Source organism: Lygodium microphyllum, chromosome 25 (genome assembly GCF_053477565.2).
Source record: "Lygodium microphyllum isolate KBCC chromosome 25, Lygodium_microphyllum_v1.1.10, whole genome shotgun sequence".
Lineage (NCBI taxonomy): Eukaryota > Viridiplantae > Streptophyta > Polypodiopsida > Schizaeales > Lygodiaceae > Lygodium > Lygodium microphyllum.
This window is the reverse complement of record NC_141159.1, coordinates 32,372,628-32,395,042: the sequence shown is the minus strand read 5'-3', so window position 1 is coordinate 32,395,042 and position 22,415 is coordinate 32,372,628.

Genomic DNA, 22,415 nt, shown 5'->3' with positions numbered 1-22,415 from the left:
CCCTGTCATCCTCTCCAACCATTCTCGACCTCCACCACCTCAACATTTTGATCAGCTTCTCTCCAATGACTAATCCCCATGAGGCCCCATCATCATCAACTCACTAACCGCCCTTTAGATCATCGGAGCCCTGAGCAACACAGGCACCCAAGTGCCATGGGACTAGCACTCATCTAGGAGGAGGTAATGTTAACCCCATTTTGAGATGGAGAAAAAGAAGTCCAAGAAAACTCCAAATGCGGACACAAAGGAAGAGATAGGAAGGGAAACGGCCAAAAACGCAAGGGCAGCCTCAAAAGCTAAGTCAAAGGCAAAAGCTCATTTTTAAATGCAAGGCGCCCATAAAACTTTTGTAAAAGAGCTCCAGGATCCCTCATGTGTAAATTGTAAAGGGTAGACGGGCATAGGTAAAGAGAAAGGGCAACTAGAAGGGAATGGAAAAAGAGGACCTTGCCACAATGGCCAATCATATAAAAAAGAGGATGGGTACCCAAAGGGATAAGTGTTTTCTATAAACTCAAAATTTGAATGAGAAGCTCATTAAGTTTGGTGTGTGGCTAAAGTGGACTCTTCTTCTTCCCTTCTTCTCTCCTTCTTGCTTGCTTGTGTGAGCTTGAGAGAGGGAGTGTGAGAGTGTGAGGGAGTGAGTGTGTGAGTGTGTGAGGGTGAGGGATCTTGGAGAAGAAGCTCTCCATTATCTCCTCTCTTCTTCTTCTTCTTCTTCTTCTTCTTCTTCTTCTTCTTCTTCTCGCGTGTGGCTATGGAGGATGGAGCTTGGAGGTGGAGGCTTGAGGATACTTGAGCTTGCATCATGAATCGTGGAAGTACCAATGTGCACAATGGAGGAGGGTACTCAATCAAGCATAAAGGTAAGCTCACTACACTCATAGAGAGGGATAGCACGTCGGCTATGTGAGAGGTAGCCATTAGTGCTTGACTTGAAACTTTTGAAAGAGTAAGAAGTCTGTGGGTCTTGGCGGTCGATCCTGAGCTCCCAACAACAAATCTATGCTGCTAGGGGTGAAGGATTCTCCCTAACAATTGCTTTATCCTATAGGCCAATGCTTTAGCATACACTTTATAGGCATGTCCTAGCACTGTGAGTGGTCTCCAATTGCTTACTTTGGCCCAGTCCAAGGTCTTTGGGACTAACTTTATCAAACCCATGTTCAATGTAATAGAGTGAAGATCCCCTCCCTTCTGATTTGATTCATTAGTATGCATAGATGGTGCGCAGATCGGTCGTTGTATGCTCACGTAGTGAATCCCGGAAGGTCCCCAAGAACAATGAACTCTACCTTTTTGAACAAAAAACAATGTAAAAGCATGAACGACAATAAGCAAGAGACCAATTGGGTTCAATCTCCCCCCATGCCTTGTGTGAGCGCTTCACAAAGCATGTATTTTATGTATATTTCCATCTTCATGCTCAATAATAGCCCAATTTACAAAAATATGACAAGCTTTTAGCTTTTGAGTTTGCTTTTTACAAAAATAGGAAATAAAGCTAATGGACGGTGCCCATAGAGTCTGGCACGCCCAACACAATGTCCCAAATAGAAATAACATATCCGTGCGCATAGGCGCATACAAAATAATAATCAATAATCAATGCCTCAATAGACATGACAAAATATAGGCGTGGCGCCTATCAAAATATAATCCATAGGTCGAATACTCGCTAGACTCCAATGCTTTCCTCCGCCACTGCTGCTATCTCTACACATCAACTGAAGCATTCACAATCGTTAGTAAAATAATACAATTAAACCGACAAAAGTGAATACCTAGCAATCTTCAACTAAATAAATCAACTGGTTAGAAATAAATCCTAACCTTAATTTATTACGAGTGCGCACTCTAAACTCATAAACATTTATTAATTTAATATGCATTTTGCGGAATCATCCACTATGGAATCACCCATGTACACACTAAATTAATGAAATGTCCGAAAAGGACAGGCATCCCCATCAACTTCTCGCACAAAGAATCCACTTTGTGTATGAGCCCTGGTCATCTAAGTTTACGGAATCCACCGTAAAACCTCACGAAATCCACCGTGGCACGGAATCCACCGTGGAATATGCCTCCTGGCATCATACCCCCGGGGTGGGATAGCAATTGACCTCAATTGCTATTAGCTCAATGTGGAGCTAACAGAGTGGGGAAAGCATTTAAGTCTCTAGTGTGCATCCATTGTGCTTCCTCTACAGGATGGTTCTTAAATTTAACTAGATATCTAGAATACCTTCGTCCAGTTCTAGTGGTCAGATAGTCAGTGTCTATGATGGCTTCTGGTTCAAGTATTTCAGTCTCTTCCTCTAATAAAGGTGGGTTTTCATAAACAGGGTGGATAGGTAATTGGCCTCTAAATGGTCTCAATAAACTAATGTGAAATGTATTGTGAATTGTCCAATGAGATGGTAATTCTAACTTAAATGCATTATCATTAATTTTATGAATGATTCTAAATGGTCCATAAAATCTAGGAGCTAGTTTAACAACTGGATGTCTATCTACACTTTGCAATCTACGTTTTTCTATTCTCAGCCAAACATAATCATCAACTTTGAAATTCATGGCTTGTCTTTTCTTGTTGGCTTGTTTGGTATATGATTGCTGGGCTTTAGCAATCATATCTTTTACCTCATCAAAAATATTGTTATGCATACTAGCAATATCATCAGCACTCTGAATTCTATTAGACAAAGATGCAACAGGTGTAGATAATCTATATCCATAAATGACTTCAAACGGTGCTTTCTTTGTAGATGTGTGCGGTGTATTGTTATATGCAAACTGTAATAAATACAAATGAGTGTCCCATGTCTGAGGTTTAGAGATAGTATATGCACGTAAAAGATCTAGAATGGTGCTGTTTGTGGCTTCTGTTTGTCCATTAGTTTCTGGATGAAATGCAGATGAGAAATCAATCTTTGTGCCTAGATTAGCAAAGAGAGTAATCCAAAAATTGTTACAAAATCTAGAATCACGATCTGAAATAATAACTTTTGGCAATCCATGGTTAGTGAAAACAGTTTTCAAAAATAACTGTGCTGCTTGTGATGCTGTTAAAGTTTTCTTACATGGAATGAAATATGCTTGCTTACTAAATCTATCTACAACTGTCCAAATCATGTCATGGTTAGATTTAGTATTTGGTAAACCAGTAATGAAATCCATAGAAATTTGTTCCCAAGGTTTAGATGGAATAGACAAAGGCATTAGTAATCCATACTGTTTACCGTGATGTCTCTTAACTCTTTGACAAATCAAACATTCAGAAACGAAATTAGATACATCTGCATCCATATGCGGCCAATAAAAATCTTCAGTTAACATACGTAATGTAGATATGATACCTCCATGACCTTGATATGGGGGACAATGAATTTCATTCAAAACAAAAGATCGGAATGGAATAGTAACACACAGTCTCTTTTCATAAAACATAAATCCATCATTATATGACAATGAATCAACAGGAATGAAATTATTTTGTACTAATTTATTCCAATCAGAATGAAAAGTAATATCCTGGTGATATGTATCTTTCATTGCAATCAAAGAATCAAAAGATATGACAGAAATATTATGAATTGCAGGTCTTCTACTCAATGCATCAGCCACTACATTTTCTTTTCCAGGTTGGTATTGAATGATAGGATGAAAACTTTGAATAAAGGAAGCCCATTTGATATGACGGTCAGAGATTTGAGGTTGGCTAAGTAAATGTCTAATGCTTTGCTGGTCGGTCTTTATCATGAATTCTGAACCCATTAAGTAGTGTTTCCACTGTCTTAATGCTTGTACAACTGCTAATAGTTCTTTGTCATAAGTGGAATATTTCAACTCAGAGGGTTTTAGCTTACAACTAGAATATGCTATTGGATGATTGTCTTGCATTAGTACGGCTCCTATTCCTGATCTGCTAGCATCAGTCATAACTAGAAAGAATGGTCTATTAAAGTCAGGCAACTGTAGAACAGGAGCATTGGTTAATGCATGTTTCAGTAAGTCAAAGGATTTCTGTTGATTTTCAGTCCATTGATAAACAATTCCTTTCTTGAGAAGTTTTGTTAATGGTAAAGCAAGTAATGAAAAATTACGTACAAACTTCCTATAGAAACTAGCAAGACCAAGGAATGAGCGTAACTCATGCACATTTTTAGGAACAGGCCAATTCAATATTGCATCAATTTTCTTAGGATCAACTTTAATTCCTTCAGATGATACAATATGACCTAAATACTCAATTTCTATCTTAAAGAATTCACTCTTTTCAGGATTTGCAAACAGTTGATTTTCTTTCAATAATTGAAAAACTAATGACAAATGCTCATAATGCTCTTTCTCATTTTGACTAAACACCAAAATATCATCAAAGAAAACAATCACACAGTACTGATATTTCAAAAAGATACGGTTTATCATTCTACTGAAAGTGGCAGGTGCATTAGTCAATCCGAATGGCATGACTAAGAATTCGTAATGGCCAAACTGTGTTCTGAATGCAGTCTTAAATATGTCAGATTTGTCTAGCCTCACCTGATGATATCCAGACTTAAGGTCAATTTTACTAAACATAGAAGATCCTTGCAGTTTGTCCATAAGGTCATCAACTCTAGGTATAGGATACCTATTCTTTACAGTGATCTTATTTAAAGCTCGGTAGTCAATACACATACGATAGGTAATATTCTTTTTCTTGACTAAGAGTACAGGTGCACCGAATGGAGAACTGCTAGGTCGAATTAAACCTCTATTTAGTAATTCTTCAACTTGACTCTGGATTTCTTTTTGCTCTATCTGATTGTGTCTATATGGTGCTTTGCAGGGTGGTTGTGTGCCAGGGATCAAATCAATCTTATGGTCTTCTGGACGTGAAGGAGGTAAACCTGGTGGTAGGTCTTCGGCAAAACAGTCGTTAAAATATGCAAGAAATTCCTTATGTCTAGGATGCATATGATTTTCCTTTACTTGCAATTCATTCACCCAAATGAGATATGATTTAGTACTCTTGCGTAATGCACGTTTTGCTTGAGTATGCGAAAGCAGTGGAAAAATATTAGATACATGCATACCATATAATATAATAGATTTTCCTTGAAAATTAATATTCATTGTGTGTGTGGAATAATCTATATTTGGATTATGTTGGTGTCGCCAAGGCATTCCTAAAATAATGTCACTCGACTGTAATGGAACAACTAAGAAATTTCTTCTTTCAGTATATGAACCAATTTGAATCTCTAAATCTTGTATTTCTTGTGTACCATTATACCTAGTGCCTAAAAATGCAGCTTTTATGCGATAATGCGTAGGTACAGTCTGTAATTTCAATTCCTTTACCAATTTTGCTGAAATAAAGTCATGAGTACTACCGTCATCATGTAAGATAGTCTTTTCCTTTCCATGCACCAAACATTTCATACTCAATAATGAATGTGGAGTAGGCATACCTGGTAAAGTGTCGGAAGTAGTAGTAAGGTCATCCTCATCTTCAGTGAAATCAGGCATATCCTCAGGTTCATCTTCGTCCATGGCTCCAAGATAGTTGATATGAGCTGGTGGCTTCTTTGAATGACAATTTGCTGCGAGATGTCCGGGCTGGTGACATTTATATCATACTATTGGCTTGGCTTTGGTTACATTATTTGCAATGGCTGGAAGTCTGGGTACATTTCGATTTGGCTGTGGTATAGGCTTAGGATTTGGATTGACATTGGATGGTAATGCAGGTGGTTTAGCCCAATTCTTGTGGAAAGATGGTGAAGAGAAACGACCTGGATTAAACCTTTTAAAATTAGAATTGAATTGTTTAGATCCATAATTACCATTGGCTTGGAATTGCTGTGGTCGTCTGTCTCTACCACGTAACTTATCTTCAGTGTCGTGAGCTAGTGAGATGGCGTCTTCAAGGGTAGCAGGCTTGAACATGTTCACTTCAGCATAGTAATGTCCAAGAAGTCCAGACATATACTTCCGCTTATGCGTCGACTCTGGTACGTCTTCAAGCATGCGTAGCTGTAGGAGTGCATTCCAAAAACGCTCTGTATATTGAGGAATAGGCTCACGATCCCGTTGTTGAAGTAGATCCCATTGCTTGATAGCCTTCTCATGAAATTGCGGTGGAAGGAAATTCTGCATGAACTTCTTCTTGAAATCTTCCCAAGTAGCAAGACATTCTATGCTCTTGCATACTACAGTCCACCAAAGTGATGCTCTGTCTACCAAATGATTAGTAACACACTTGATTTTATCTTTTTCTGGATAGGTTTCCTCATGGAAATAGTCATCAAACTGACTAATGAATGATAAAACAGTGTTTCCTTCTCGTATGCCATTGAAAGTGCGAAATTTGAAACTTCGTTTACTTATCTTTGATTCCTTGCGAATGGTTTGAGCTTCAAGAGTGGCGTCGATGGTACGTCGAATCAAATCTTCAGCTTGAGGTTCTTCTTTGTCGGTAGACGCTCTTTGTAATTTTGTCAATTGCGCTTGCAATGCTTGCCTAGCCCTTCATTCTTCTTCCAATTCCATCATGATTAGGTCCAGCTTTTGTTCCATGGTAGGCTCAGGTAGGTCGTCTTCAGCCATAGGATCATCCATATGTGGTGTCGTCATCCTGTAAAACTCAAAAGACCTTTCTCACTCAAAATCAGGTTAGCAGGATGAGCGTAGCTCAAATTCGGGGATACAAGGCTATGTGTTTTTTGGGTATTTCTTTCTCAATCTTCAGAAAATCTGCGATTTCTCCTTCTTCGTATGCTGAAAATTCTTCAGCGAACCTGCGTATGGGTAGAATACCTTGCCACGAACAACTTTGCAGTTCGGAGTTTCTGCGTAGGAACAGCCCTTCTAGGAGTTTTGAGCACTAGTCAGTTCTGACTCCAGTTGACTAGTCTGACTTGCAAAGTTACAGACTTAGCCGACTTGCAGAGTTGCAGACTTAGCCAACTTAGTGAACTTGCAGGACTTGATCATAGTCAACTTGCAGGACTTGATTTCTGGAGTGCAGGACCTGGAGTTGCTGACTTGCAGAGTGGTGATTTGTCTTGTCTGACTTGAGTAATGTAACTTAGCTTTAATGGATTAAGCTATAAGCTTAATCGTCTGATTTTCGTGGGGGGGGGAGGGGGCCCATTTTCTGCACGGCGCGAAATTTTCGAAAGGTCCTCTTATACCACGCGATGAGTTTCTGAAGTAATTAAGCTTCTTCTAAAGCTTAAGTCAAGCTTAAACTTTGGAGAGAGAAGAGATATGAAGTTTTCTCACAGTATATCCACGACTTTGGTGAAGAGATGATTGCGTGGTCCTCCGCCTGTACAGCCTGGTCCTTCGCGATCTGAGAGTAGAAACAGGGGTTCTTGATCGCCAGAAGTCTGCCTGTATCGACGGTTCGCGACGAGATTGACTGTAGAGCCCGATCGTTCCAGGAGCTCCGCCTTCGCACGAGATGGGTAGCGATTGGAAGCTCTTGATCTCAGCTTCGCTCTGATACCACTGGTGCGCAGATCGGTCGCTGTATGCTCACGTAGTGAATCCCGGAAGGTTCCCAAGAACAATGAACTCTACCTTTTTGCACAAAAAACAATGTAAAAGCATGAACGACAAGAAGCAAGAGACCAATTGGGTTCAATCTCCCCCCATGCCTTGTGTGAGCGCTTCACAAAGCATGTATTTTATGTATATTTCCATCTTCATGCTCAATAATAGCCCAATTTACAAAAATATGACAAGCTTTTAGCTTTTGAGTTTGCTTTTTACAAAAAATAGGAAATAAAGCTAATGGACGGTGCCCATAGAGTCTGGCACGCCCAACACAATGTCCCAAATAGAAATAACATATCCGTGCGCATAGGCGCATACAAAATAATAACCAATAATCAATGCCTCAATAGACATGACAAAATATAGGCGTGGCGCCTATCAAAATATAATCCATAGGTCGAATACTCGCTAGACTCCAATGCTTTCCTCCGCCACTGATGCTATCTCTACACATCAACTGAAGCATTCACAATAGTTAGTAAAATAATACAATTAAACTGACAAAAGTGAATACCTAGCAGTCTTCAGCTAAATAAATCAACTGGTTAGAAATAAATCCTAACCTTAATTTATTACGAGTGCGCACTCTAAACTCATAAACGTTTATTAATTTAATATGCATTTTGCGGAATCGCCCGCTATGGAATCACCCATGTACACACTAAATTAATGAAACGCCCGAAAACGACAGGCGTCCCCATCAACTTCTCGCACAAAGAATCCACTTTGTGTATGAGCCCCGGTCATCTAAGTTTACGGAATCCACCGTAAAACCTCACGGAATCCACCGTGGCACGGAATCCACCGTGGAATATGCCTCCTGGCATCAATAGATCCCCTCACACACTCCAGAGAGATTGGATTACTTTTATGGGGATTCCATCAATGCCTGGTGATTTTCCCTTGGCCATCTTATCTACCAGATATTTTAATTCTTCTGAGAAGGGGCAACCAAGCATGGTAGATTCACCTCTAGTGACAAGGTCTTTGCTAGCTTTTTGAAACTCTACAAGCTTTATTTTTGCAATCTAGGGAATCTAAGCTTCCATACCTACTATGGTTGATAGGTGGTTGGTAAAGGCCCCCTCACTTTCAATGACTATTCTCCCATCACCTAGAACAATCATGGTGATAAGCTCTCTTGCCCCTTGGCCTTCAAGCTCTAAAGTTGGTGGTATTGGGGGTATCCCCAAGCACATACCAAGAGCTGCATAATTGCAGTTGGCAATCTCCATCCTCTTATCTTGCAACACCTATAAAAAACCTTCTATGCTTACATTATGGGGTCACATAGCACTATTTGTAGCACCTTCAATGACTTGGCATATTTGTTGTTTTCATACCTCTCATGTCTATGCACAACTTGTTCTTTACCAAAGCATTTAACCTTTTATAGGGCTCTAATCTACACATTCGGCATCACCTGATATCCCCCTAGTTGAGATAGATCCTATCTAGCCTCACAAGCCACCAATGGTCCCCAATCTACTTGTTGTGCCATGTCAAGGGTGGTTGGCACTCCCCAGCTAAGGCAATGGATTCATCAATGAGGTCTTGCTCAATCTCCAAGTTTCTCCATGCCTCTCTCTCCCAGAGCAACATTGCTCTTGAACCATGTGATCAATCCCCATCCAATAGGGTCATATTCTAGTCCCCAATATAAATAGTTTTCATATCTAGGATGATACCTTTCAGGTGCATCCATAGGACAGCCCTTTCCGTAGAGGCATTCAGGTCATAAACAAAGATGATCATAATTCTCTCTCCTCCCAAGTCAATAGAGACAACAAGCATACTCCCTTCACCTCCAATAGCAGCTTCCTTGGCCATCAACGATTCCTTCACAATTATAAGTGTGCCCTTGCATTTTTACCTGCATAGATAACCCAAGACGTGGTACCCCTTAAAGGATAGGCTCTTCATTCCCTAGCTTCACTTCTTGTAATACAAACATGTGAGGTCTTCTCTATTTGACAAGGCAGTGTAGTGCACTCATTTTGCGACCCACTCCTAGACCCTACACATTCCATGTGATAGCAGTGAACCTCAATTCCATTTTACTCATAGATGGTGATCTCCGTATCCTCCTGATCATCTTCATCATCCATGATAGCAAATGTGTTCTTGTCCACCAGTGGTTTGTGGGCAAGCTATTTAATCGAAGGTTTCTTCCTCTTAATCTTCTTGCCCTTTGGATAGGGGGTGGGGCATATTCTCCTTACCTCCTATTGCATTCTTAGCAACATTCTTTGCCTCTAATTCAAATATAGTAACTATAGCCCCTTGAGTTTTCTCCTTGCTCTTAGCTTTATCCCATCTCAAATTGGCCAAATTGCTTCTCATTAACTTCCTTAATTTCCTCTTGCACTAGTTTCATGTGTTGTTGCTCCACTTCCCACACCCTCTCACCTAAAACTAGGCTCTCCTTCTTCAAGCAATCTTTAGCATCTTGTCTAACCTCTTGGCATATAAAGTGAGAGTTTAAAAAAGAGCCAAAGTGCACTTCCACCAGCATGTCCATGCCATTTGGATTCATGAGCTCAAAGACTTCTAGGATAAGCTTCTTTCAACCCCATAGTATGCATGTCCTCTTCTTCACCTTGATCATGATGTTAGCCATAGTCACCGAGGCTACGTACAACAACTTATCGAGTGCCTTAGCAAGCTCCACAATTTCACTATCCATCCAAGATGGCAGTCCAAGGAAACTGATCCACATAGGGCACTCTAACTACGGGATCTCCTCTGGGTCAAAGTTAGCTTTCCAAGGCATTGTATAAGCTAGGTTACCTTTGTAGATGACCAAGAATCCTAGTATAAGATCACGCTTGGCTTTGAATGAGACTAAATCCAGGAACAAACCCTTTCTCACAAACTTGTATTGGACTAGATAGGCTTTGGAGCCATAGGTCCCATAGAACCACTTGTTGGCATACTCCTCCATTGGAGCTTTACCCATGAAAAACATATAGAGTCCACATAGTGCATACTTAGTGTACCATTTTCTGATTCAAGGGAGGGAAAGTGCCACTGGGACCCACAGTACCTACTTCAATCCATCGACATGCCTTCCTCTTTGTATATGCCACCTTCTAGTCCTATCACACTTTGTGCTCCAGCTCCTTAGCTTCCTCCAAAGGAGCAAAAACCACAACTGTAGCGTAATCAAGTTCTATCACATTACCTCCCCTTGCCTGCTTTAGTGCACCTCCATACTCACCATGGCCCACTTGAGGTTGCTTTGCTCCTTGCATGCATGTAGGGCTAGTAGGTGTCCATGTGGCAAGGTAATAACGACTACATTCATGGCCATTTTAGTGCACCACTTTGCCGTCTTCTCTACCCGACTTTTACTCATTCTTATGATTTACGGTTTGCCCATTTGTCTTTTACTCACTCTTACTATCTACAACCATTTTACTACACCACTTTGCCGTCTTCTCTACTCTACGGTTTGCCCATCCAAGACTCATAGTAGTTTTACACAATATATGTTACCATTTCTCCAAGAAGAGTAGCTAGGATGTCCCTAAAGTAGGTCAAAGATATTTTAAGGAGTAAATTCTCCATTAGGTTACTTGCAAAGGTAGATAGAATGTTGACTGGATTAGAAGATTATCCATAAGGTTACCTACAAAGGTAGATAAAATGTTGAAATGGAGTGGAAGATTTCCAGAAGTCTCCTTTTTGGCATCATCCAAAAATGGAGTAGCAGAGTCAAACTTCTCCACTTAGCGGCCTTGAGTCTTTTACCCTTCTTTCCTTTATCATGCTTCTCCACTTAGTGGCCTTGAGTCTTTTACCCTTCTTTCCTTTATCATGCTTATGCACTTGGGTGCATTTGCTTTTTTATACTCGAAAATAAACATTAGGGGCCTTTTATATTCCTTTTTAAACTCTTCTTCCACAAGTCCCACTGATTAACTATATGTTACTTTGACAAAGCTCCTAGTAGCTAGATCGAACAAGCTTTTAAGTTCTTTCAAGAATTTGCCCATTCCTTGCCTTAAAGTCCCTCGACAAGTTCCCACCAAGGATCATTTTTGTGGCTAATATTTACCAATTAGCTAAAATCTTTGATATTTCATTTTTACATTTGAAAATTGAGTAGGTTGAGTTACAAATTTGAAAATGGTATTCACCCACCTTTTGGACACAACAATATTATGTTAGTAATTTTTCCAATCATGGGAAATATTTTTTCACTTAAAAATTTATACCCCATTATTATTAACTTTGGTATCTATATTGATAAGTTTATGGCATAATTATCTAGAAGTTAAGGTCTATATAAAGTGTTGCTATAGTTAACCACTGTCCATAGAAATATTTCCATAATTTTTTGGAAAAGGCCACATCAAACAAACATATGTAGCTCTTATTATTAAAAGGGAAGGGATGGTTTATTGGATGTTTAATACCTTGTTTCAAACATATAATGAGATTTAACATTGAATGAATTTAAAAAATTTAGGTTGGTTTTGTGGATATAATGACAATTGTCAAAAGAAACCACTTAAAAAATAATGCTCATTAGTGGACATCATCAAATATTACATGCAAATTAGGGAAGATATCAAGAGTGGATTGTTAAAAGGTGACCTCCTTGAATTCTTCTAAAATAGAGGCCTAAATGAAAAAAAAGGAGCAATAGACCAATAAAAAACAAGTAGTTCACCAAAATGGATTTAGAATGAGATGAGGAAGACATGGCATGTCAACATTATAGAGAAGAAACTACTTTTAGTTTATTTGTTATGGTGAGTCCAAATAGCCTCATGTGATGGACCCATCTATACTGATGAGCAATGGATCTGTTGATAGGTTTATGGTCTCCCAAACTATCTTGTCGTGTATCCTAGATTTAAATTGCATTTAGGATTAGTCATTTCCTCCTTAAAAGATTGCACAAATCTCGGGGCTAAAAACTACTTAGCTAATTGAGTTCACCCATCCATAGGAAACACTGATTAGGGGAATGTCCACCCACTTTCTAAGCACATAACCGAATCACCAAGGTATGCTACCACATGGTATGATGACATATTAAATCATACATTTCTTAGTCATGTAAATGGAAACAATTTGAGAAATCTTTGTGAAGATAGTGCTCTTATAAAAAAACATTTCTGTACAACATGCTCCCTTTCGAGTAGATATACAATCACTAGGTCATGCATGCTTTCTTGGACTTACTATTATCGATACCTTTATATCATCACACTCACAGATGATTTCCTCTCTGTTGGAAGACCAATGAGGGGTTTATAACTAGAGCCCCACCAGTTTTATGGTTACCATAGGAGTGAATCATTCCTTTGTGGAGGCCTTATATGATCCTAGCCCTCCTTAGGATGCTTAGGAAAAAAGACCACATTGTGAAGGTAGCAGACTCTAGGACTGAAGTGTAGCGATTGTAAGTTTAGGGAATTGGAGAATTATTAATATACAGGTGTGTTGGCTTTGTGTGAGGCCATTTGAGCTACAAGCCACACATTATATTTAGATTACCTCGAAGATGTGAAATGGTAATACAAGTGTTGCAATGCGCGGCCTGAAGCTCTCGATTCGGACCCCGACTAGGTAAGGCTTTTCGGTGTGCCTCCGATGAGCTTGAGATTTATTGAGAGCAAGCGTTGAGGTATCTATCCTTGCCTCTTGCATGCTCGTGTCACAACGTTCGGATGGGAGTCGCTAGCCTCTCTCTCTCTCTCTCTCTCTCTCTCTCTCTCTCTCTCTCTCTCTCTCTCTCTCTCTCTCTCTCTCTCTCTCTCTCTCTCTCTCTCTCTCTCTCTCTCTCTCTCTCTCTCTCTCTCTCTCTCTCTCTCTCTCTCTCTCTCTCTCTCTCTCTCTCTCTCTCTCTCTCACACAGAAAACATGGGTACACACACACACATACACACATGTAGAGGGATTTTTAAAATTCAAATTAGGTTTGGGCCATGCTCTAGGCTCGAGAGTTCCTCTTGAAACTACTGCTATAATAATACAATCTACATTTATCAGTCCAATATGAAGATTACTTTAAATAAGGGACGGATGACTAGGCTAGTTATTTGAGCGTTCATAAGAACAAAGCTTTTGATCTAACATACATGCATTTTGTGATATGTTCTGCCCACCAATTCAGATATCTCTTAAACTCTAATTATGCCACTTAGAATTTATATTGTATAAATGAACCATAAAGATAAACAACAACAAATTTTGTATAGGCACTTTAGACTTTCTTTAACAATTCAAAGGAGCAAAAAAATAATTGCTACTTAGCTAACTCTACCAAATATTACTATAGTTGGTCTAACCAGCATTATCGGCCATCAGGCTTGCTAATCACAGTTTGCACGATTGGCATCATTGTAAAACTTGTGAGGCTTCACCTCGCTTATTTCGCATTTTTCCAAGCAAATAATAGTTGTTTCCCTTTGCCTTTAGAGAAAAAAATGTAAATAGTGTGTTGCACACACATGATATGCTTTATTACAAAGCCTTTCCATCTCAATGTCAAAAGAATATGTTTTTTGAAGGATTCATGATGTATCATTCTAAAGGAAATATGAATAGGATACCATAACTGAATGATAAACATTAAAGGAGAATGTCAAAAGTAAGTAATAGAGATCATTTAACACACTAGTTTTGACACTATTACTCTAATAACTACAATTCAATTATGGTATCATATATATACTTCTGTCACAAGGATACATCATGAAACTTTTGAAGCTTTGTTTCTTTTAGCATCAAGACAGAAAGCCTTTCTGATAAAGCATGTATTCTACACTTTGCACATATTTTTGCATGCGAACGTACCAATCATGCTATTGTGCAAGAAAAGGGAAGCAGCCATGCATACAATAATATGATTGCTTCCCTTAGCTCACAAAGAGGCAAAGCAAATGAGGTGAAGCTTGGCAAACTTCACACTCATGCCAATAGCACAAAGCACAATTGATGGGCCTAGGTGACCGTGTCAACCGTGCCAACTAATATATTTAAATAATGGGGTTGCCATACACTTTCACGTAAAATCCCCATTAGTGGAGCTCTCTCTCTCTCTCTCTCTCCCTCCCTCCCTCTCTCTCTCTCTCTCTCTCTCTCTCTCTCTCTCTCTCTCTCTCTCTCTCTCTCTCTCTCTCTCTCTCTCTCTCTCTCTCTCTCTCTCTCTCTCTCTCTCTCTCTCTCTCTCTCTCTCTCTCTCTCTCTCTCTCTCTCTCTCTCTCTCTCATTAGGTTGTGTCTTAGTTATCTACTTCAAGGTGGCACAATGCTTAGTTTTTTCATTACATGTTGTACAACTTTGTGTCTTAGTTATCTACTTCAAGGTGGCACAATGCTTAGTTTTTTCATTACATGTTGTACAACTTTGTGTCTATGATATTGTGGTGTAGAGGTAGAGAGTTTGTGGATGTACATGTGAGCATGTTATATAACAAATAAGCATACAAAGCATATGTTCATTAGATCAGCCTTAATCTACTTCATGTCTTGTTGCAAATGAGCCCTATGAATCATTCTAACCATTAAGAGGTATCACTTCATTGAGAACCAATTCATGCTTGAGCATAGGTGAAGGATCACCTAGAGCTAAAAACTTACCACCATATTCTCCCCTAGTTTGTTTCCACATATCCCAGGAAAAGTTAGGTGGACCAACATATATTTCCCTTATTGTGAAGTGAAGGAGGCTAGTGTTTATGCCTTTTTAAGTGTGTATCATCAACCATGCAAGTGCCTATTTGCTAAAGTCTACGTAAAAAATACACTTTGAGTTGAACAAAACAAAATTTTTTTTATGCGAGTATTTGACAATGGGTAACTTAATTCTAGATTTTGCACTATTAGGATCACCTAAAGCTAAAAGATTACCACCATATTCTCCCCTTCCTTTATTTCCACATATCCCAAGAAAAGTTATGTAGACCAACATATCTTTCCCTAATGAAGAAGTGAACTAGGCTAGTCTTTATGGCTTTTTAATTGTATTCCATCAACTATGCAAGTGCTTATTTGCCAAAGTCTACTTTAAAAATACATCATGAGTTGAACAAAACAAAACTTGTTTAATTTGATGCAACTACTTGACTATGGATAGCTTAACCATGGAGTTTGTGCCATTCCTTAATAGGACTCATAATCCTCACCATGGTGCAACCCATAAATGGCCTTCCATGTGGGTTTGACACTCGAGAGATCATCGGCCTTATGGGAGTGACACTTGAGAGAGATCACTAGCCTAAAGAGAGAGAGGATAGTAGTGTGAACCATTTGGCTTGCCATGTGGGGCTGGAAATGGAGAGAGTTAATTAACTCCATTAGAAAGGTAGAAAAATAAATATTTTCCATGCTTAGATCATCTGAATGGTGCAAACTATTCATGGCATGCCATGTGGGAGCGATACTCCAAAGAGATCACTAGCCTATAAAGAGAGAAAGAGAGAGAGACACACACACACACACATAGAGAGAGAGAGAGAGAGAGAGAGAGAGAGAGAAAGTTACGAACCACATTTATGGCTCACCATGTGGGACTTATAATCAAGAGATAACTAATGCCATTAAGAAAATAGAAAAATAAGTATTTTTCATAGATAGGGATTTTAATGCTAAATTGTTTTCTAAAAATTACAAAGATGTGGGCTTGGGAGCATCTTCTAGTTGCCATGCAAGTTTGATATTAGGTTTGGGAGATCCCTCAATTATAAGTATTATAGAAGTATAGATTTTCTAAGCATGCTATGGTGATTACCCACCTTCCACTCCATCCTAGACTCAAGAATCCACTTACCACCCTAGCACACTTTAAATCATTATTATTATTTTAAAAGAATGAAAATAAGAAACATGCAACAATGTACCCTAGCTGCTATGTTGCAAACATGTGTGCTTTGGTGCACATTGCCTCAAAAGATAGTTGTGATTCTCCAAGTCTAATCCATCACACCCTATGGCCATGGCCATCAACTCCATCTCATCCTCAATAAGCTAAGGTGAGAAATTTCCTAGTCTAATCAAGGGTTAATCTACCCTTGCCCTACTTCCAACACCAACCTCTTTGCCATTACAATTGCCAAGCTTTCTTAAATGAAGTATTATCAAATGTTCTCCATGGCACTCCCTCTTAAGATGCCAATATGGAGCCAAACCATCATATTTCCCTACAATCAAACTTCCCATGTGTTTGGGGTGTGTGTGTGTGTGTGTGTGTGTGTGTGTGTGTGTGTGTGTGTGTGTGTGTGTGTGTGTGTGTGTGTGTGTGTGTGTGTGTGTGTGTGTGTGTGTGTGTGTGTGTGTGTGTGTGTGTGTGTGTGTGTGTGTGTGTGTGTGTGTGTGTGTGTGTGTGTGTGTGTGTGTGTGTGTGTGTGTGTGTGTGTGTGTGTGTGTGTGTGTGTGTGTGTGTGTGTGTGTGTGTGTGTGTGTGTGTGTGTGTGTGTGTGTGTGTGTGTGTGTGTGTGTGTGTGTGCGTGCGTGCGTGTGTGTGTGCGTGTGTGTGTGCGTGCGCGCGCGCATGCGCGCGTGTGTGCACGTCCATGCGTGCGTGCATGTGTGCGTGCGCGCGCGCAATTCAGATCTTGTGAGAACATGAATCTATCATAAACAAGATAGAAGCAATCAATTAATTACCTTAAGAACCCACTAATCAATTACCTTAAAAGCCAATTATGGCATACGTTATCTTCCAAGTCACTTATAATCTTCCCTAAACACAATTAGCCAAGAATAATTGAAGCAATGATCAAGAAGCATCCTTAACATAATTATATGAGTGGGTGGTAAAGATTCTACATCATTAAATTGAGAGAGGTGAGAGAAGGTGTAGTATCTATATCTAATGTGGTGAAATAGCTCAACATTCCACATAATGATATCGCCGGTGCATCCAGTAGTCAAGGTGCTAATAAGCTCAAGCTTGCTAGATTTCCACCACCACCTCTCCCTCTCCCCCTCCCCCTGCCCCCTACATTGCTTTCCACAATCCCATTTGCCAATGCCTAAATACTCTCGTGCTACATTCCATCTTGGCCGTTACTTGTTCTGATGGCACCATCTCCCCATAGTCCCTCCTCCTACACTCCTCCCCATCAATGGCATGATGGGATCCACTTCACCCAATTTGCTCCAACTTGCTTCGCCTTGTTTATCCACCATCACTTGCCAATCGACTTCGGAGAGCTTATAGGTCATTGACAATGAGAATTTACTTGTTCATTCATCTCTCTTTATACCTATATATAATTTTTGGGATTACATTAAGTCAGCTCTACACTTGTTCATCATCATGTCCACTAATCTGACCACATCTCATCCAAAAAAAATTGCATCTCAATAACATTCATGGCATCTTCTATGATACTGACATCTATAGTAGCTATTTTTTTATCACCTTGCAAGTCAACACATAATTTCTTCATCCAAACAACATGAGTCCTGAACCAACCAATTGTCTTCACCCACCACAAATATGACATTGGTGTCAATTGCCACACCCTTCTCATGCCACCTTCTTGCCTATTGCTCCAACCTTTGAAGTGTGGTTTAAAGGTTGATGAAGTAACCAGATTTCCAGAAGTGAAGGAACCACCTTAAGGATAGATTTGTGATTATGACCATAGTAGCAACAACAAGATTAGGTCTTTTGCTCCTTCATGGATGTGGATGCATCCCTCTCTATTTAAAATGTATTGTCCTCCTCTTGATTGGAATTGGAGTGATGACAATAGAATTTAGAGTTGTACACACTATCATGCCACCTCCTTACCACGAGAGAGAGAGAGAGAGAGAGAGAGAGAGAGAGAGAGAGAGACCCTTAATTACCCTCATTGAGTTGAAGGTGGCCAACATGGTGCTCTAAGGAAATTATTGTTATATTGGGTTAAGTAGAAGTCAATTTCATTGATACCATTCCCATTTGGGAGAAGTGGCATTAGCTCTCTTTGAAGCAAAGTCGCCGCAAGCACATGGTCATTGGTGGGTGAAATAGCCTAAAAGAGGAGAGATGGCTTTGAAAACTATACTTGTGTAGCACCCATGTGGAGAGAGAGGGAGGGAGAGAGGGAGGGAGGGAGGGAGGGAGGGAGAGGGAGAGGGAGAGAGAAGTGGGGTATATGCATTCAATGAGGTATTTGGGGGGAGGGGGGAGGCACTCAAGGGAAGGAGAGGGGTATGGGTGTGAGTGTGAGATCCCCTCTCCCCCTTCCCCACTTTGGGCCTTTGTAGCTATTTCTCTGTGTTACACCCAAATGAACCTATATAGGAGTAGTACTTACTCTGAGCTCTACTTGGTTTCCACTCTACATGTGATTCCTTATACTCAATGGTGAACCCTCACATGTGCAACATCACAAGGGTGTAATCCTGAGATGTACCTATGTTGTACCTTTACTTTCATTAAGTAACACAATAGTGTACCTTGCTCTCACATATCATGTTACCTTTCAGCGTTGTGTCGAGTGAGTGATTGAAATGCAAGTGCATTACACTTGGTATCAGAGTGACTCTTGCTCAAAGTCTAGGAGTGCTCATGGAAGCAAGAGAGAAGATTTAGTACCTCATAGTTATGTCATGATGACCTAGGTTGTGATAACCTATGTTGTGATCCCCCATGACACAACACCCCACATCGTGATATCCTCAGTCTGACATACAATCCAAAGGTGAGATGCATCTTTCCTACAATACAACTACCTTTCGTAAGGCAAGATGTGGCTTCTCCACGAGATAGCACACCCACAGCCAAGGCATGGCTCCCTTGTGACATACCACCCAAAGCCAAGGCATGCCTACAACCACTTTGGGAGATAATGATGTAATTAACATTATTGCTAGAGTTGAAGACAAGAAAAAGAGTCATTGCCAAGAATGGAGAGAAGCCTAGGAAGAGAAGGTAGCAAGATTGGAGAGACAATTAGAATGCATATCAAGCCTTTTGGATTCCATCTAAAAGAACATGCAAAAGAAGGAAGAAGAGGAGGAAAGGAGAAGGAAGACTGAAGATGAGCAAGGGTTTAAAGAGTGGATGAGAAAATAAGAATAGAAGAAGAAGAGACATAAAATAGAAGACAAAATAGATAGGTTAGCATACAAGTTAGCCTAAGAGGAAGCAAGTAGAAAGTACAAAGAGAAGAAGAAGAAAAAAGAGGGTGAAGCTAAAGTAGCAAGCAAGAAGAACAAGGAGGAGTAGACTGTTGAGATGGCAAGCTCAACACATGCAAACATTGATGATGGACCGCCTGGCTAGATGAGTTTGCACATCTACACTTAGCATGTTGGTGGTCATTATGATACTCACATGGCCACTGACTTATCACTTATTATATTTAGTTTGTTACATCTACCTACAGCTGGGCAAAGATATAGCACCAGTCGATTGGTGTAGTCTGTTATGCACTGTTTGACTTAGTAGGCTACTTTCCTTTATGTTATATCTTATCTATACTTTGTGTACATTGTATAGTATGTGGAAGACGAAGAAGAAATCAGCAAGAAAACATTTTGGCCTCCATCTCTCTTCTTGTGTTCTTGAGTGACCTTCCTCTTGTGTATACAGTGTGTGTTTGGAGCAATAGCTCAAGCAAATCCCCCCACCACATGATTCTTGACATGGTATCAAAGCCGCGCCACTGAGAGAGGCTGAAGTGAAGGAGAAGAAGCAAGGTTCGAGCAAGCAAGCAATGAGTAAGAAGCTCTTCTATTATTCCACTCTCTCTCTTGGATAGTGCCTGTGGAGGCACTGGAAGCATGGTAGAGTGAAAATCTCAGATTGCTGTGAGATTTGGTGTGCGAGCAGAGCACTGTATGTTATGTAGGCAAGCCCTTTAGGGATTGGTCGCATTTCTTTTTGGCATCTGAGGATGTTTCAGGCCCTATTTTAGAGCCGCAAAGTTGCAGACAGCAATTTCAGGGTACACTGTGATTTCGGTTGTATCGACCGAAAGTGGGTGCACAGGTTACAAATTTCAAATCTATAATTTTTGAAGTGTTTTCTAGGAAGCAAACATAAGGTTCATCTGCAAACAGGTTGTAGATTATATGTACTATTGAGCAATCAGTGAAAAAGGTTGCTTAGTGTATTGCTGTGTATTTGTTGTAAAAGGCTAAAGAATACTAGCTTGTTGTGTTGTATCCTTTTTTGTGTTAATGGCAGAGAACAGTGGAAATCCCATTATTGAGAAGCTTAATAAGAATAACTACCCTTCATGGAAGTTCTATGCGACGAACTTCCTCATTGGAAAGGGTCTTTATGAGTTTGTTTTAAGTGAAGAAAAGGAGCTAGAGTTGGGTATCCCTCTGAGTGTAGATGAATTAAAAGCATGGAAAGAATGGAATGCAAAAGACAAAAAGGTGATGTACTAGCTATCTGTAGTCATTGATAATACTATGTTGGGACATATCAGGAATGCAAAAATTTTACATACAATTTTTGAGAATATGTTTTCAGTAATAAATATAAAGACATGGAAGATTCAACTCAAGCAAGAGTTGAATACCTTGAAAAAAGGGAAAATGTATGTCAATGAGTATGTTTTGAAGGTGAGAAGCATTGCAGATGCTTTAGCAGCAATTGATACAATGCCTGATGATGATGATTTGGTTTCATCCACTTTGAGTGGCCTTAATAATGAGAAGGCATGGAAATCATTTGTTACTTCAGTATACGTACGAAAGCCATTTTCAGATTTTGATGAGCTGATCTCTCTCATGATTATCAAAGAGATCAATATGCAGGGTGACTCATCTAAAAAAAATGGTGAACAGGTCCAAGCATTTTACTCAAGTTCAGGAAGGGGATGTGGTAGATCCTCTTCGAGAGGCCGTGGTATGGGACATGCTAGTGATAACCAGCAAGACAAGTTCAATCATCAACAATTTGGTGAAATGCAAGTTTCAGGGGGCCGAGGAAACTTTAGAGGCAGGGGGAGCTCAAGAGGAAGAGATGGATGGCAAAATAATAGAGATTCTAGAAATTCTGCTATTGTTTGCCATTATTGTAGCAAGACTGGTCATATTGCAGCCCATGTTATGCTAAGAAGGATGATATTCGCAATGGTAAATTACAACAAGGAAACTATGCATTGTCTTCACGACAGAATGAAGACAAAAATAAGCATATGTTTGTTATGCAGCATATGATGAATGCAGTTATAAGAAAGGGGACACATGATGATGTATGGTATGTCGATTCAGGTGCATCTAATCATATGACCAGTCATGCTGAATGATTTGGAGAGATGCAGGACTTACAAAATCCAGGTTACGTGTAGAAGGATGATGATTCATGCCACCCAATTTCACACATTGAAAAGGTTCCTTTGTCCTTGTATGATGGCCAAACAAAGAGTCTGACAGATGTATTACATGTGCCATCAATCACAAAGAATCTAGTGTTTGTTGGCCAAATGATAGAGTAAGGGTTGCATGTTCGATTCAATGTAAAAGGTTATTTTGTAGAATACTTTAATGATAAGTGCAAGTTGGTCACAAAAGGAAGTAGAGTTGGTCGCATGTTCACTTTAGATGCTGGAATCTATAATGGATGCTGCTATATATGCGAAAGGAAAAGGAGTGGTTGCAGACATTGAAATATGGCATAAATGTATTGGACATGCAAATGTGCAAAGACTGAAATTAATGCAGTCCAGAGGATTGGTTACAGGTTTGCCTTCTTTGAGAGTTGCAGAATTTCATAAAGTTTGTGAAGCATGCTAGTTTGATAAGCACACAAGACAACCCTTCTCGCATGATAGAGAAGTGAGCAGAAATATACTTGATGTAGCGCATACATATGTTTGGGGGCCTACACAGAATGTATCTCTTGGTGGCAACAAATACTTTGTCACATTTATCGAGACTGTTCAAGGA